This window comes from Lepisma saccharinum, chromosome 7, assembly GCF_977018435.1.
Source record: "Lepisma saccharinum chromosome 7, izLepSacc3.1, whole genome shotgun sequence".
Lineage (NCBI taxonomy): Eukaryota > Metazoa > Arthropoda > Insecta > Zygentoma > Lepismatidae > Lepisma > Lepisma saccharinum.
In genome coordinates this window covers 48501958-48521275 of record NC_139235.1, presented here as the reverse complement: position 1 = coordinate 48521275, position 19318 = coordinate 48501958, and the positions used below count along the sequence as shown (strand labels likewise).

The following is a 19318-nucleotide window of genomic DNA, read 5'->3' as shown; positions in this document are numbered from 1 at the left end:
AATTTAATCACTTCAAGGAGCTTTCAGCCGAAGTGACAAGCGGCACGCGAAGGTGACACGTGTCACTTGGAAACGAACATTCAGAAATAGATGCAACCTTTCTTTCCGAAGTGACACGACACTCGGACTGGTCTGTTTTCTCATCGTGTCACTTTTATCTGCTAGTGAATGCTTTTTATAGACTGGAAATGTCCATGTCGCTTACCGCATCGGTATGAACATTCCCTGTCGTTGTGGTCTCAAAGCTGCCATACATTACCGAAGCGACACGGGTGATTCTCACTGAAGTGATTGATTGAGTTGGTGCATTAAGTCCACTTTATGCACAGTAAGGATAATTGGGACTGGACCTACAGTTTAAAATGGCATCGGAACCACTATGTGCCTCCAACAGGTATCGAACCCGGACGCTACCACTGCGGGATCGGAGAGGCGCTCTCCCCGAAGTGACAAGCGACACGATCACAAACTGCTAGCACAGGAATTGACACTCTTCCCGCCAATCTGAAAAAGGAAAATTACGCACACACAAAAGACCGAAGCGACACCACGCGTCACGCACGGTATCGAGAAAACGGCCAACCTAGAAAGACACGCTAGCGGTAAGCAGCAATGACAAGAGATAAGTGCAGCCAGCGTCTATCACTCCAGTGCAAAAGGGTGCATTTATTTCTGGAGGTTCGTTTCCAAGTAACGCTTTGAATTTGAATTGTTGTTTTAAGTCCACCTTATGCACAGAAAGGCTAATCGGGAATGGACCTACAGTTTAAAGTGGGATCCGAACTACTGTGCAATGTGCCTTCACCAGGTATCGAACCCGGAACCCCTTGATTGATTTGATGTTTAAGTCCACTTTATGCACAGTAAGGCTAATCGGGACTGGACCTACAGTTTTTAAAGTGGGATCCGAACCACCATGTACCTCCACCGGGAATCGAACCCGGGACCCCTTAATTGCAAGGCTACGACGTTACCACTACGCCATCGGGGAGGCCCTCCAAGTAACGCGTACCGCTTGTAACTTCGATCTGAAAGCTCCCTAAGGACTATGCATTTGTACTTCTGACTTGCCTATACATTTTTCTCTTGTACAGTCACGGACACTTCTGGGTTGTAACGACCCTTATGAAGAAGCAGTGAAGCAAGCCATCTATGTCTGACCACCAAGCGCCTTGTGACTAGACAACCCAACCAGCATTGCAATTCTGCGGCTCGTATACCAGTCACGGGTATACATCTCTGTAAATTGAGTAGTGATGCCAAAGAGAAATACGAGATGAAGATTGTCGATCGTAATGTCTCGTGTTCTCGACATGGAATAATACTCGGTCCACGTTACGTTCCATTATTTAATGTTGTTTGGGAACGAATCTGACGGACTGGGGTTATATTTTCACTCCTTGCATTACAGTAAATTCCATATTTTACAATTATATTAATGCTTTGAACGAAAATAATCCCCAGAAAAGAATCGAACACACGTGCACACCACTCTTCTCACACACATGCACGTGAAAACAAACACACAAAGCTAAGTTTTAACTTCCAAGTGAATGTCCAAATAACAGTAAATGGAGAAGCACGATGTGCGAAACATGGGATTTTTCACAGAAAGAATGCGTCTATTTTTGACATACGTGGTTTCTATTAATAGGCAATGAAACAATTATGAGACAAATTAAGATGCATTTTCGTTTTCAGGTGTTGAGGAAGGAAACAGACTGACTGGAAAAAACAAAACGTTGTGTTATTGATAGAGTGTTGGTTAGCGTACAGAGCTTTCACCAGTAAGATCTAGGTTCGATCCCCACCAAGGACAATTTTCTTTATTCTTTTCTATTAGTTAAGAAGTATGTAATATTGTTTTCTAGGCATTTTGACGAAAGGATACACATGAAATTCGTTCGTTTAATCTGTATTTTCATTCTTCTAATAAGTTCTCTTTCACAAGGGGATATAGAGATTCTCTATCTAGGCGATAGATATCCTCTCAATGGTTCCGTAGCTACGATTCTCCAGTCCCTTCCACCCACTTGTCTTATTTATTTACTTTATTCATATCAACTCACGAAATACCATGAATCTAACGAAAACACACAGATATAGTTAGAACAAGAAACACACCTCGCGTCGAAGGTTCCAGACTCGAGTTTTGCCTTTTTTGCGAGGGTGATTATTCCTGTGTGTCTGTTTATCATCTTTGTCTAAAAAATATTCCTCATTATTGCCGTGATTAACCTAGGGAGAGACCAAAGCGACTGAAATAACAAAACTACAGAAAATGCAAGACACATCTGCCTAGGCATGTTATACCTTGGGAATTAACAATCTGAAAATTAACCTGCGTTTCAGTCGACTACTTGCAAAAGAGTTTTGTGTTGTTTCGTTTGGAGTGTTGGTTATCGTGTCGGACTAGCCTGCGCTCAACCCGAGTTCGAGCCCAGCGGAAGGGAAGTTTCTTTTTTTTTTTGTCTAATTTCATCCAATCTTATTTATAAAACTGAGGTTTCTGCAAAACCTTTTGAATTGCATGCTACTTCGTATGTTGGTAATCTGAAAGCAGCAAAGATGAAAATTTGATGTTTCGAAGCGACGATGTATTTGTGTATGTTTTGAAAAAAGTAGTTATTAATTAGCAAAAGCATGCAGCCACGTGATCATTGTGAACGCTTCCTAGTTGTCAGTGCTAATATGGCAGTAGCTACAGTCTGTCAACACACACCAACTTTCACGTTCCCCGTAAAATGATTACCTTTCCACGTTTTAAAATCATGAGTGCTGTCTAAAGCAATACTTTGATACTTGCGTTCGCATGTTCGAATCTAAAGTAATACGAAAATTTCTTGCCCAGCAAATGACATTGAAACCATTAATAACCGTTTGCAATGTGATATTGATATCATATATGGAAAGACTAAAAATGGAGAATTTCGCTTAAAACAACTTATAAATATATTAAATTATGTGGATACCTGATGTGAAACGTACGATGCACGATCAGAGGTCCTGAATGTTGCATTGAAAACTGCAGAGAATAATGATTGACTAATGAACAGTGAAAGGTTTTTCCATGCTCCAATGGGATTTTATTTATAACTATAAATAAACAAAGGAGAAGGGCACAGGTTGGTATGATGAACTAAATTGTAAACTAAAAGTTTTAATTGAAGAGACAAAACACGTTCACGGTAAAAAGTAGGGCATTCAATTTCAGGCACATTACACTAACTTAAGGTTACCAGATCGCTGTAAGGGAAATGTAGGACATGCTCACCCAAAATGTAGGACATTAAGTCAAAATGTAGGACACAAAACATTCCCAATAAATAATACATATTTCTATACAATACGGTAGAAAGTAGTTGAAAAATGACACTTTTCAGTTTCAAAAAAATGAATTTTTAATGAATTTTTAAATGTAAAATTTCAAAACTTGTAATCATACTAATCAATGCACCTCTTAATACATGATTTAAGTGGTCCTTCTCAGAGGAGACAATTCTTATCAAAATTTCAGGTTTAGTCAAACTATATTTATTATTTACGTTAGAGTGGACAGTCAAACTCTTTGAAATTATAGGGACCAGTACCAAATATTTTACAGACATTATGAAAAAATAATTTCTCTCGTGAGTCTGTTATGCTGATTGTAATGAAAGTACTCTCTCAACATTTGAATTATGACCTGTTATGGCAAACAAATATTCAGCATTTACCGTAATTTAAAGTTTCATCTTGTGTAGTTTTTAGTTGAATAACAGCGTGTCTACAAAAATAACAAATCCACAAATCTTGACTTTTACTTTTCTAGATCTTTTTCCAGTTTTTCTTAACGTTTATTTATTCGATCCCTACTTAGATAAAGTTGGAAATTAGTAATTAAGAAAATAAATATTTATTTAATGAAAACCCCCTACCAATGGGCCAGTTAAGATGAAAACTGAAGCTGAATTGAATAAGAGAATTAGATCTGCTTTCTCGTATTAATGCATCCTGAACTGTGTTTGGCAGACAAGCCAGGCTTTGGCTTTTCATCTTTGCTGCTTTCAGATTACCAACATACGAAGTGGCATGCAATTCAAAAGGTTTTGCAGATACCTCAGATTTATAAAAAAGATTTAATGAAATTAGACAAAAAAAGAACTTCTCTTCCGCTGGGCTCGAACTCGGGTTGCGCGCATGCTAGTCCGACACGATAACCAACACTCCAAACGAGACAACACAAAACTCTTTTGCAAGTAGTCGACAGAAACGCAGGTTAATTTTCAGATTGCTAATTCCCAAGATATAACATGCCTAGGCAGATGTGTCTTGCATTTTTTGTAGTTTTGTTCTTTCAGGTATAATTTAACAATACAGGGAATTTCTCCAATTTATTTGAAATTTCGGATACTTACTAATTTGGGTCTCCTAATCACGAATCTGCACTTAAAATTTGGCGCTCACGTATAGAAATTCCTGAATTATGGCTAACCCTACGGACCATTGGCGCTAGCCCCACGAACTATTGGCGCGTGGTTAGGTTAGGCTAGGTTAGGTTAGGAAACATAGTTAAATATTAGGGTCGTAGTAATATCAGGAATATATATATTTCGTTCTTTAAGTATTCGAAACGGAAAATCTTGCGATAAATAATGAGCAATTATGGATTGTCGGTTGCGAAGACGGACCCTCTTATTTTGCAAGTTTGACACGTGAGCGCCAAATTTTAACTTCAGATTCGTGATTAGGAGCTATAATTTAGTGACTATGCCGAATTTCAAACAAAATGAAGAAATTCCCGGTATTGTCAAATCGCTCCTTATTTCAGTCGCTTTGGTCTCTCCCTAGGTTAATCACGGCAATAATGAGGAATATTTTTTAGACAAAGATGATAAACAGACACACAGGAATAATCACCCTCGCAAAAAAGGCAAAACTCGAGTCTGGAACCTTCGACGCGAGGTGTGTTTCTTGTTCTAACTATATCTGTGTGTTTTCGTTAGATTCATGGTATTTCGTGAGTTGATATGAATAAAGTAAATAAATAAGACAAGTGGGTGGAAGGGACTGGAGAATCGTAGCTACGGAACCATTGAGAGGATATCTATCGCCTAGATAGAGAATCTCTATATCCCCTTGTGAAAGAGAACTTATTAGAAGAATGAAAATACAGATTAAACGAACGAATTTCATGTGTATCCTTTCGTCAAAATGCCTAGAAAACAATATTACATACTTCTTAACTAATAGAAAAGAATAAAGAAAATTGTCCTTGGTGGGGATCGAACCTAGATCTTACTGGTGAAAGCTCTGTACGCTAACCAACACTCTATCAATAACACAACGTTTTGTTTTTTCCAGTCAGTCTGTTTCCTTCCTCAACACCTGAAAACGAAAATGCATCTTAATTTGTCTCATAATTGTTTCATTGCCTATTAATAGAAACCACGTATGTCAAAAATAGACGCATTCTTTCTGTGAAAAATCAAATGTTTCGCACATCGTGCTTCTCCATTTACTGTTATTTGGACATTCACTTGGAAGTTAAAACTTAGCTTTGTGTGTTTGTTTTCACGTGCATGTGTGTGAGAAGAGTGGTGTGCACGTGTGTTCGATTCTTTTCTGGGGATTATTTTCGTTCAAAGCATTAATATAATTGCAAAATATGGAATTTACTGTAATGCAAGGAGTGAAAATATAACCCCAGTCCGTCAGGTTCGTTCCCAAACAACATTAAATAATGGAACGTAACGTGGACCGAGTATTATTCCATGTCGAGAACACGAGACATTACGATCGACAATCTTCATCTCGTATTTCTCTTTGGCATCACTACTCAATTTACAGAGATGTATACCCGTGACTGGTATACAAGCCGCAGAAATGCAATGCTGGTTGGGTTGTCTAGTCACAAGGCGCTTGGTGGTCAGACATGGATGGCTTGCTTCACTGCTTCTTCATAAGGGTCGTTACAACCCAGAAGTGTCCGTGACTGTACTGTGTTTATCAAAAGTATCAGGACAACGACATTTTATACTGGCATTTAACTTTGATGTTGGCAGCGTTTTATTTTCGTTTTGTTTGTTTTTGAATAACAAAAGGCAAATCTCAATAAACTCACTGGAAATATGGCCAAATTACATAAATAAATGTAAACAAAAGTAGAACGTATACCGCCGTATCATGATTTGTATCTATACTTCACATGTAAAAATACCTCAGAGGTGTGAAAGAGAGAAAGAATGAATGAGTGAGCGTTTGAGGAGGCTTTGTAAAGAGTTGTTGATTGCAATGTTTTTTTTTGTTGTTACAATATATATTCACTTTTTTACCGTTCGTCAGTGTTGTTATTTGACGTTTTTCAGGTACCGGATATTATGCTATTAGTGTTTTATGATTGTTCGAATCTACATATCAAAGGTAAACAAAACGGTGTAACATTTCAAGGTATTAATCCCCGCCTCGCAATAGTATGACAATAAACGACCGTCTCAGTACCGAACTTGAAAACCTGGACCGAGAGTCACGACCGGCTTCCCGTACACATAACGACGTTTGGCCCCGTGCCGGGGTATGATTGACACGTCATTTCGGGGACCGTGAGTGCACTCGTTACATTTGGCACCGCGAACATGGGACGGCAACTTTTGTCATTCCTTTCCAAGAAAACCAGGTTGCGAGAGCGGTAGAAATTTCATTGTTGTATACGTCATGCATAAAATTCTTGTGTTAGGTTCCTGGTTATTTGTGTGTTTTTCGTTTTGTAATTTCGAGGGTTATTTTCATGTATTTGTCGTAGGTTCATGTGTAAGGACATGTTATTGGGCGTAATTGGTAACAATAGAGCAGATATTTTTTTCGGCGAAAGCAGCAAGGGCAGCTGCATAGGGCATTTTTTATGTACTTTTTGTGTACTTTTTTTCTTGGTTGTTGGCGTAATTTATGGCATCAGGCTGAGTTGCGGGATAAGGGATTCCCGACGGACCTCCTTTTTCTTTTTATGTTCCAATTTGTAATTCATATATTGTGTGAGCTCGCGTAAGTTTGCGTAACTGTTCCAAAGTGCGACAGAAGATTGAGCAGATATTTAGCGAAAAGCCTTCATGAGATTAAGAAATAGTCGTATAGACTGTTTGAACAAGAGTGACGTCATGATGGTTTGCGATGCTTGTGGACAGGAATTTTCTGACTCCGAAATCGACAGGGAGGGAGCCAGACCGGTTTGTCCCCAGTGCAAGGGCCCGTTGGAAATGGAAAGAGAGATACCAAGGGGGTACATCGTCACGTGCGGACAGCGACCACAGCAAGGAACAAGATGACGTAGGAAGTGGCAGTTTTGCCAACCAATTCCAGCTGGTTCTCCAGATGCTCCAAGAGATGCAAGTCAACATGCAAGCCAACATCCAGGGATTGGAAACCAGGATGCAGACCGACGCACGAGGGATGGAAGAACGCCTCCAAGGGACGGTTCGCGCCTTCGGAGAAGAAATAACGCAACAACTCCTTCAGACGATCCTAGAATCCGAGGCTCGAATAGAATCCAGGATCGCCAGGACCGACGCTCGCATCAATGAACAGGAAGCCAAGGTGGCAACACTGGCGCAGAGCGTAAGTGAGCAGGAAGGAGCTTTGCAACACATCGGCCAACAATGTGCACAGCTGGAGTCAGCCTGTAATCGGAGTAACGATGCCCTCGAGCGACAGGTACGGCGAGCAGCCAGTCTAGCGGAAGGGAATTCCGAAAAGATAAAGGAAATAGAGGAGAAACTGCAACGACTGAACGTAGCCGACGTTCCCGGATCATCGCGAGAGCCGGCAGCCATGACGTCATCGCAGCCAGCTGCGGTCCCCTCGTCTTCAAGGCGCGCGAGTGACGCAAGACCGACTACGCTTGTCAACGGGGGAAGCGAAGTGGAACCTGGACTACATCTTCCATCGCCGCGGCCGTTCGAAGCCCAAACTTCAAGCCGGGAAGATATACGGTCTGAACCAACACCGGCGAGAAGGGCTGTGTTCCCGCCGGAATATAAGAAACATTTCAAGAAGTTCTCCGGGGCCGACAGAATATTTCCGTCTGCCTTCATCGAGGAATTCGAAGCAACAGCCCGGGAGTTAGGACTTGCGGATGGGGAGCGATTACTCGTGCTAAAAGGCCTAATGCAAGATCGGGCAAAGAACTGGCTGGATCGGAATGAAAGACACTTTCATTCATACTCGGCATTTAGGGAAGCGTTCCTGACACACTTTCAGCGCCCCATGCAAGTGGAAAGGATGCTCATCCAACTGAGGAACGAGAGGTACGACAGGAACGGGGGACTTAATTTTGCACAATATTTCTGGCGTAAGTTCAATGAGTTCCAGGCTCTCCAGCCAGAGATGACCACGTCGGAGATAATTGCGGCCCTAATTTATCATTACCAGCAAGAGATAAGACGGCATCTCAACGGGGCGTGCGTTTTCGACGCAGAAGCCATGTCGCTCACACTCGAGAACCTAAACCAGTGTGAAGAGGAACGAGAGAGGACGCGGAGTGACAGATGGACCAAAAGGAGGCGACCGGAGGATGAAGGAAACCGGGGAAACAAGCACCCACGCGTCCATTTCGTCCATAGGAGGTACGATGGGCAGCAACGCGCTCCAGGAGCCGAAGTTCGCCAGCTTCGAGATGGTCCGCCTTCGCCACGACAGAGACGCCACTATCGGGGACAGAGACGTCGAGGTGGTCAGACTCGCACTTCGCCGGGTCAATGTAACCACAGCAACGACAGCAACTTTTCCAACGGGCGAGTGAACAATGGTTATTATCAGCGTCACCCCGACAGTAGACCGGAGAGCCCGCGTTCTGACAACGGGCACACAAGGCGCAGCCCGCCGAGGGTTCAAAGGAGCCCGACGCGAAACGCGAACGGGCCGAATCCCAGCAACACATCTCCACAGCCGGGGACGTCAGGTCGTCAGTGCCGAAGGGAGGAATGGGATGGCGAAACATGGTTAAGCGACATCGCGCCGTTTTAGAAGTATATAATAACACTGCGCCATACCCAGAGTGTATAATATATATATTTATTATGTAAATTGGAGGTATCATTTATATCATGTGTTTTGTGTTATCGAACTGGTTTACTTTTCTTGTACAGGGTGTTAAAAAATTTGTAGTCAAAATTTCGTGCCACTGAGTAGTGAAAAATTTTATTCGCCTACAGAATTTTTTGATTGGAAGGAGGGCAAGATGTCACGGTATCTAGTGACATGTAAAACGCAGTTCGATATAAATTATCTTTTGTTTATTGATTCATTTTATGTTCAAATATAAAAGTGTGAGGTTCTTTATTTTGTGGATAAATTTGTATCCGAGCCAGACGTCGGGAGTTGGAAGACGGGTTTTTCCTGAGTGACAGCCGAGCTGTCATTGCTTTGAAGATGACATATTTGCAGCAACACGGAGAAAAGAAAGGATTATTTTCGTCGCTACCGGGGCTTGAAGTAACAGCGGGTGAGCAAACCCATTCTTCACGGATGACCAGAAAACTCAGCTGGAGCCCAAGCCTGCAAGGATCGAAGACGCCTCGGTGACCGCGTTTCAAGACAATGGACACAGGTCATTCGCATCTCCTCCAAAACCGAAGCGAAGCCACCCTGAGCGTGCTTTTCAACGGACGAATTTGGATCTCTTATATAAACAAGAGTACCAAGATTCCAGACACAGTTTTTACCCGGATTTCATAGAGAGAGCATCTCCGCGCTACACTCTCGCGTGGTTATTGTTTGTGTCCGTGGACTTTGTTTTCTTACGTACCGTGAGCGAATTGCAGATAGAGAGTTACCAGTGTGCGCCTTATTTTGGTAAAGTATCACGCGGTGATCTGTTTTTGCCAAGCGTGGACTACATAATTATGGGCGGCTAAAGGAGATAGAGAAGGGAGTCCGTCGACTCCCCTGACGCCCGCAACGATGCAGAAGCCAGCCAGACGACGCCAAAACCAACCACTGCTCAAAGCCCGAAGGACGTTTCCAGATCGACGTTCCAACCAAAGCCCGAAGGACGTTTCCAGATCGACGTTCCAATCGAAGCCCGTTACCAGAGAGAGATGATTGCAGATCGACGCCCAATTGATGCCCGACACTAGAGAGATTCCGGACCGGCGCGTGACCACGTACACCCGACGCTAGTGACGAGAGGAACGCCCGAAGTACTGAGGAGGTGCAAGTACACCATATCGTCGCAATTATTCTTCGTCGCGATCGACCTCGGAGAACAATTTCGCCACAAAGGAACCGTGTGCAAGTCCCGCGTCCAGGAGAGATGAATGACCACGCAAAGTAGCAGAGTCCGGTAGAGTATACTTCAGAGGGTCTATGTCCATGTAAACGTGCATTGTTAGTATCAACACCGTACTGTTAACGCCGAAGTCTCACTTATTTGCAAAGTTACTCAGGAAACCCCAAACCTAACTTCCGTGTCTGATAATTTTTGGTATTGTTGTAAAAAAGGGTTATTTCATGTTCAGATGTTCTAATTTAATTGTCTGCATTCAGAGTTAGAAGCTCCATTTCATTTCTTTAATATTTAGTGTAAATTGTCAAAGTGTGCTCCATTTTTTGTGTAACCGACCGCCCCGTCGCGCCATTTAACTTGTCAATAGTTGACTGAGGAGTCCTTTTTAACTGTGGAAAGCGTAATTTTTATTGCAAGGTCGTGCGCATGAAGTAGTATTATTTGTTGCATAGTGGTTTTTGATGTAATTTTTGCTCGTGCCGACGATTGATTTGTGTATTTCCGGCAGCTGGAGCCAATTAAGTTTTTGCATCCCTATGTAATTGTGTAGTTGTTCTCATTGGACGAGAGAGGCTTATGTGTAATACCCCCGTCCGAGAAACTTGTATAATGTCGTGCTTACGACTGGATGCATACGTTCATTCGAACGAAAGATTTAACCACGCCGACCCAATTGTCTTAGTTAACCGCTTTCCGAGGGCTGGCACTTAAGTTAATTTAAAAGAGCACAGGAGCTGGCAGACAAATGCCCTAAATTCACATAAAGGTTTAAAAATTAAAAGGAATGATATGTTAATGAGATCCATGATTTGTATCTATACTTCACATGTAAAAATACCTCAGAGGTGTGAAAGAGAGAAAGAGTGAATGAGTAAGCGTTTGAGGAGGCTTTGTAAAGAGTTGTTGATTGCAATGTTTTTTTTGTTGTTACAATATATATTCACTTTTTTACCGTTCGTCAGTGTTGTTATTTGACGTTTTTCAGGTACCGGATATTATGCTATTAGTGTTTTATGATTGTTCGAATCTACGTATCAAAGGTAAACAAAACGGTGTAACATTTCAAGGTATTAATCCCCGCCTCGCAATAGTATGACAATAAACGACCGTCTCAGTACCGAACTTGAAAACCTGGACCGAGAGTCACGACCGGCTTCCCGTACACATAACGACGTTTGGCCCCGTGCCGGGGTATGATTCACACGTCATTTCGGGGACCGTGAGTGCACTCGTTACAAAATTACATAAATATATGTAAACAAAAGTAGAACGTATACCGCCGTATATCCTCGACTACAGCCCTGCGCCGATGTTCCTAACCTTTCTTTAGTTGCACTAATAAACAGGGTGTCCAAGAAAAATTTGCTTTCGTGAGCTACCTGCAAAATAAGGGTTACACGCTGATCTTGACTTTTCCTCTTCTTCTTCTTGTTTGTTTGTTTCAGAAATCCGAAAGATGTAGGCTATACTGTTTCATCGAGTTTCTAGGTGAGAGCTTTTAATGGTGTAATAAATGGGATAACGACATTCAATTTCAGTACACATGTCAGAGTGAATGTAAGTCTTCCTTGAAGACTTGTACATACTGAATCTATCCCTGCACATCAACAATAAATATCTTCTACCTGGTGATGTCAGCCGCATACATCAAAACCAGATAGACACACTGTATTCTGTGGCCTAATATTTTGATGAGCGAAGTGATCAATGCTGTTTGAGTTCTCAGATGCGTGTTTCTTATTGAAACTACACTTTGAAACAAGATGAACTTCAAGAAGTCTTATATCTATCCAGTATTGTTGAAAAGTTTAATACACGATCAATTTACTTGCATTATTTAAGCCTACATTACAGAATGAACAAGCTAGAAGCAAAGGAACTTGGATTAGAGTCCCAGTAAAGGCATTGCCCTTATCGTCGTGACTGATCAAATAAAGCACAGTAACTCAAACTGTCTATTTCGGTTATTTTGCGTCGGAGTTTTACCTCTTGGGTTAATCGCGACGAAGAAAATGTAACAGATTAAATGTATGGTACAAGCACAACGGTACATCCACGCCTTGGTCAGAAATCGAACGTGGAATTTCTGACTTCGAGGCGCTTGATGGGGACAATTTCTCTACGAGACTAATCTCATATTGTCACAAATGTATGCAACAATATTGTCGGATTGTTGTTTCTTTAGTTTTTAATAGTGATCAATAATGACGTAACCAATTGTTATAAATTTCCGTTGCTATGTTTTCTGTAAATCTATGTAAGTAGCATAAATGAGATATATCCGACTGTTGGTCATACAAATAGATTTTCCTTAGTTTTGAATATTCTAGGATTGTGGACTATCAACTTTAAGACGTGAGTACAGAACATGTTTCTTTGATTGCTACTTTATATGTAGTGTTTTGTTGAGGCACATTAGGATAGATAATGTATCAGCTGTGTCTCCATTCTTTCAGTATTATTAACATGTAAGCCGTTCTTTTCCTGTCTATTTCTTCCCTCAGGCGAAAAGTGGCGTGAAATTTTGCTGTCCAGCATTTCTCGAAATTATGTTGGCAGCTCTGCAACAAGGAAGTGCTGCGAAAAGCTCTATGTGCTAATCACAGTGCCGTTAGCTTCGGAGAAGGAAGAGGAGTGACACACAATCTCGTTCATAGGAAGATCAACCAATGCAGGTTGATTTAACGTCGCCATTGGTTAAATATTGTTTCACTAACGCGAATCAGCATAAAGAGTGAATAAAAGTTTATTTTGTCGCATTGTTTCCAGTTCGTAATAAATAGTGTCAGTGATCGTTCACCAACTTAATTTATGTATGCATATATTAGTCATTAGAACCGTCACTACGCGATTTCATTTATAGCTAGTTACAGGAGAATTGTGTGATTTGGATCTATTAACAAAAACTGATTTTCATTAATTAATTTAGATATAGCCTATTCCTTTATTTGTCGAATTAGTGATTAGACTAAGTCGTTAGTTTCGGGAAAAGAGGTAACAGAAGCTGAAATAATATACGGAAATTATTAAGGTCAACAGTATGTTTTAACATAAGTTACAAATGGCGACGTTGCCCGACCCTGTGGCCGAGTGGTTTAGCACATCGCGCTGCGACGCCAAGGGTCCCGGGTTCGAATCCCGGTCGGGCTTGGTTGTTTGTGAATGTCCATTCATCAATTTCATCATTTCATCACTCATCCCCATCTTCGCAAATTAGCCAAGAGGCACAAAACGCGAAGTAAAATAAACTAAATCAAATCAAATCAAAAAACAAATGGCGACGTTATATCAACGTTTGATACCCTTATATTCGTTGATCCTCCTGTGAAGAAGACTATGAGTCACGCCTCTTCCTCCTCCGGGTCAAGCGAAAGTCACTCTGATTAGCAGATCGAGTTTTTCGCAGCACTTCCTGGTTGCAGAGCTGCCAACATAATTTCGAATAACGCTGGAGCAAAATTTCACGCCACTTTTTTTTAACGGGACTGTACAATGCATCAAATAAGCCATTTAATTCAATAAGCGGAATAAATTTATATATTTTATTTATGTGACACAATTTATGTTCTCACTAAGTTTTACCATTATCGTTATTAAACTAAACGTGCTGAAATATTGAAAGGATGAACGATCGATTCTAATTTTCTTAATGTTTGAAACTTCTGAGATTTCTCTCATGAAGGAGCATGAGCAAGTAAATAATTTAATCTTTGGTCTGGTTCTTACAAAAGGTACACGATATTTAAATGCGGGTACTAACACTACTGAGTCTATTCTGTTATTTGCAGTTTTATGTAGCACTTTCTACACATTTAAATTAAATTGTTTCGAATTAAGTTAAAATTCTCAGAATATGGGATGGATTTAAGGTCAAGTTTGTCTTCTATCTGCTTGAAATATCTACAGAATTTGAATTGAATTACTTTACTTTGTTATATAGCATTGGTTGAGACACTGCCATATTGCAGACCATACACTATAACTGAGCGAACAAGGTATAACATTTTTAATATTGCCAAGCTTGTCAGACATTCTTCACAACGTCTTAGAAAATAAAATTTTCTGTTCGCTTGATTTATAATATGGTGGATATATTCCTTAAAGCACATGAAAGTTAACACACAGAGCACATAGTGAAAGCAGTTTCAACATGTAACAGTCCGTATCTCTCTGTCTTTCTTCATCTCTCCTCCCCTCTTTCTCCTCCCTTTTTAGGGTCCAATTTATTAATCAAAATTGTTCAATAGTTTAAAATCTATATTACATTCTTCTATTTTCTCCGTCGTCCCTGTTTCGTCTTTCCATCTTCTTACATTCTCCTTGTTTCTCTAGTATTGAAAGATCCGTCTTCTTCGGTGTATGTTATGTGATAGATACGTATATTTTTCTCATTTGTGGGCCTGGTGTACACACACCATATATAGTTTCTGCAGTTGTGAAATACATTCTTTGAGGAATGGTAACAATATAAAGGAATTTAAAGATACAGCTCGCTTGCACCTGTAAGCGACCAGGCAAGGAATTTATGTTAATTGCACATGGATACTCAGGTGAAATTATATTGTTCAATCAAAGCGATATTTTAAATAGATGGAAGAACTACTTTAATGACCTTTTAAATGTTCATGTAGGAGATAAATCAGAAGTAAATGAAGTCCACACAGCAGAACCTTTAGTTCCAGAACCTAACTTGACTGAAGTTAAAGATGCTATTAAAAGGCTAAAGAATAACAAAGCACCTGGCATTGATTTCATACCAGCTGAGTTAATTAAATATGGTGGGAATTTGTTAATATGTGAAATTCATAAATTAATTTGTTTAATATGGAATAAAGAATAAATCCCTCAACGGTGGAAAGAATCCATAATTGCTCCTGTGTTTAAAAAAGGTAATAAAATGAACTGCAATAATTACCGTGGAATTTCTCTTCTCTCAACAACATATAAAATATTATCTAACATTCTTTTAACAAGACTAACCCCATATGCTAATGAAATTATAGGTGATTCTCAATGTGGATTTAAACGTAACAGATCAACTACAGATCAAATTTTTCACATCAGACATACACTTGAGAAAAAGTGGGAATATAATCAAAGTGTCCATCAGCTATTAATTGATTTCAAAAAAGCATATTATTCGGTCAAAGGAGATAAATTATATAATATATTAGTTAAGTTCGGAATACCAAATAAGCTTGTTAATATGATAAGAGTATGCACCAGTGAAACAGAAAGTAAAATTCGTGTGGGTATTAATGTGTCTGACAAATTTACAATTCATGATGGGTTAAAACAAGGAGATGCATTATCTCCATTGCTCTTTAATTTTGCCTTAAAATATGCTGTTAGGAAAGTGAAAGAAACTAACGAAAGACTAAAATTACATGGTGTGACTCAATTGTTAGCATATGCAGATGATGTAGACTCATTAGGGGATGATATAAATACAATTAAGAATAATGCTAAAATATTTTTCAAAGCAGCTAAAGAGATAGGTTTGGAAGTTAGCAAAGATAAAACAAAATATATGCTTACAGGCCGAAACCAAGTGTTAGGCAATAATCAAAATCTAATTATTGATAACAACTCGTTTGAATCAGTTTCCAGATTCAAGTACTTAGGAGTAATACTAACAAATGAAAATGATAGTATAGAGGAAATAAAAAGCAGCCTTAATTCAGGAAATGCATGTTACTCTTCTCTTTATAAACTTTTGTCTTCTCGTTTAATATCTAAGAAACTAAAAGTTAAAATATACAAAACAGTAATTTTGCCTCTATTATTATATGGATGCGAAAGTTGGTCCCTTACATTGAAAGAGGAACATAAATTGAGAGTATTTGAAAATAAGATCCTTAGGAAAATATTTGGACCTAAAAGGGATGAGGAGACAGTTCAGTGGAGAAGGTTACATAATTTAGAACTACATAATTTGTATTCATGTCCAGATATTATTAGAATGATTAAATCAAGAAGACTTAGGTGGGCAGGCCATGTGGCACGAATGGGAGAGGAAGGAAGAGTTTACAGGATTGTTGTTGGGAAACCTGATGGTAAGACGAAGATTGAGGGTTAACGTTGAAATGGACCTAAAGGAAATCGGCAGGGAATGAAAAGAATGTTCAGGATAGGGACAGATGGAAGGCCTGTGTTGCAGCAGCCATGAACCTTCGGGTTTAGGAAGGCTAGGGAATTGGTTAGTTTAAAGACAGCACATGTATCACAGATCCACTACGGTTGATACATGTGCTTCTCTATCTCTTGTCTGTAGTTTGTCACCGCTTTTCCTCGATGTTCCGTCATAGCTAGGGACCTTGATTTTTCGCAAACACGACAACACGGGAAAATGTTGACTGTTGCAAAGAAAGTATTTATGTATGTGCAATGGAATGTTCTGAACACATTTTCATGCATTCGAAACCGCAAAATAACGCGAATTTGCCATAATGATGGGTCAGAGGGTTTTTCCCTCAAGGCAAGTCAACGTTCTTCGAACTCCAGAAAAATTAAATTTTAATTGCAAAACGTTATTGCACATGCAAATGAAAGAAAAAAGTTTGATGAATGGAAGTGTCAAATGTATGAAACGAAAGAAAGCATGTTGTAAATTCCAGTACAGGATTCACATGACAGGAAATGACACCACTACTTCTCTTACGACAAGAAATTGACTTAACCTGGTTTTTGCACTGACCCTTCAAATGAGAATCTTGGCCTTTACCACGAATTTCAACACATTTTGTGCTTAAATTACGAAAATACAACATTCTTGTTTATTGGGCGCCTCCTCCCCCTCCCAAGCCAACGTCACTCTGATTCGAGGAGCGATTTTTTTCGAAGCACTTCCTTGTTGCAGAGCTGCCAACATTATTTCGAGAAACGTTGGACTTGGACAAATTCCTTGCGGCATTTTATTTGAACGGGATTGTAAGTCATAAATGACTATTTTCCTTTGCTTTTTGTATAATATTACAATTTTAACCTAATGTCACTAAATACTCAAACATAAAGATTTGTAAATCTTAAATACAAGACCGGCTGTGAAAGATAGATTTTTAAAATACATTTCTAACAACTATAGTGAAACCGTCGTATTTCCCGCCGCGGGACCCGCCTGTCAGTAACCCGCTGTTGCCGCGTTTACCTAAGAAAGAACTTGCGGTCAAACAGCCACTTAGACTTACCGCTGCCCCCTCTTTGGGCAACAAGGGAAAACCTTTGAAACCCCCCAGCCAGCAGGGAGACAGGATATTGTCAAAATAGCCGTTCAACGCTTTGAATGGAGGCATGTTCGTATAGCGGCACTAGTATAGCGTAATCCAAATTTCTCAAGATAACACTTTGTCAAATCAATTCAAGCTATTGTCCAATAGCAACCGTCTTGATTTTGTCAAAGACAGAACCCTTATCGAAATTGAGGAAGATTAATGGAGAGCATTGATAATGTACTTGTTCCTCACAATTATTTACAGGATGTTCATATCCACATTGAAAAGTGGCCAAGTGGTAAAGGACAGTTGTTCTCCAAAATAATTTTGTGGGAATACAACTCGTCCAGAAGACACCATCCGTGTCAATGCTCTCGTGATTCGAGACAAGCGCAGAAGTTTACGATCTGGCTGCAGGAATTTCAATTGGCTGTGTTGGGTCAATACTGAGTAATTCCTTGCAAATGGGAAAGATCAGTGTGTGATGCGTATGACGAACGTTCATTGATGGACAAAAGACGCCGCCAACAACTGCGCTCCAATAATTTGACTCTGATTCATGGCAAATCCAGTTACTTTTGATCCCAAATGGTTACGACGGATGGAACGATCAACTTGGAACTTCTGTTCAGGAACAAAGAAGCCAAGTCTCGTTGCTCCATCGGTTATCCTGATGATTGGCCTCCATTTTTTCTGCATAGCATGTAGGACACCCTAGTTTCCCCAAGCCTTCAGGCAGTAACGTCTTCAGCAACAAATGAATAGATGAGCGTAGAGGAGATGAGAGTAAATTTTGGAAGAAAAGCAATATTTGGGGTTAAAATAATGCGCAAACTATTTTATAGTTGATACCTTTCAGTTATCAAGTTCTGTTGTCTCTTGAGATATATGGGACAGCGTGACTGATCGTCAGACGTCCACAACCTGCCCTCCAAAGCAGTTCTTCCCGTTTTAAAGGATATCCACTTGACGTGCTGTACAAAAGCGTTTAGCCCTTGTAAGATAATGAGGCTAATCATGCCATATAGTTTTCACAGCCTTCATGCGGTTTCATTAAAACCCTCTTTTATCTTTTTAAAATTATACCATCTTTTAAATGCAAGGAAGAAGACTGGTTTACGCACAAGTTTTAAATTTGGAAGACCAATACATTATATATTATGACAGATAGAAATTTTAATCAAACACTTCTTCAGTTCCAGAATGCACTGCACCATGAAAGGCGAGGAAGTATTAGTGTACATTGAATAGTTGTGTTTTCTACTTAAGTAGACATTACATTCTTCCACCACCTTTGAGGATAAAAATTGTAATATGTTTCCACAGCTTTAAATAAGGAAGAAATGGCATTCTTCTCAAATTACCTGCGAAATAGGATCTATGATGATATTGGACAAATCGTGAAAGTGTACAGTTCAATTAGATAAACGAAAGCATATCAAATACAACTACTGGGGCATGCAGAGGAAGATAAAGAACAGAATGTCCAAAACAATATTAAGAGAGAAGAAATTGAAATTGGAAGGAATGATTGATGATGTTGATTCATGAGCCGACTAGGTGAGACATGAGAAGGTTATCAGCTCATCATGACATCCAATAAGGGGATCATTACCCTCTGACGTAGATAAAATTAAAGTACTGCTTACGACCGAGATGTCTGCAAATATCAACAAAGCTTAAATCAAGCTAGCAGGCAAAAGAAAGCCACCTGTCCCCCATAGGATAATATACTAAAATTGAAGCAATGAAAACAGAAAATATCGGAGGCTAATTTTGAAAAAGACGAAGGATCAATCATCTCTAATAGGTGAACAATGTGAAAGATGAATGTGCTAATAAAAAGAAA

The 19318-nt window shown here is 39.9% G+C and overlaps 1 protein-coding gene across 1 annotated transcript in view; it reads right to left on the bottom strand.

The window, feature by feature from the left end:
- LOC145990224 (uncharacterized) overlaps positions 1-19318 on the bottom strand; it is an 89244-nt gene that overhangs the window by 23432 nt on the left and 46494 nt on the right. The gene's annotated exons all lie outside the window — the stretch shown is intronic.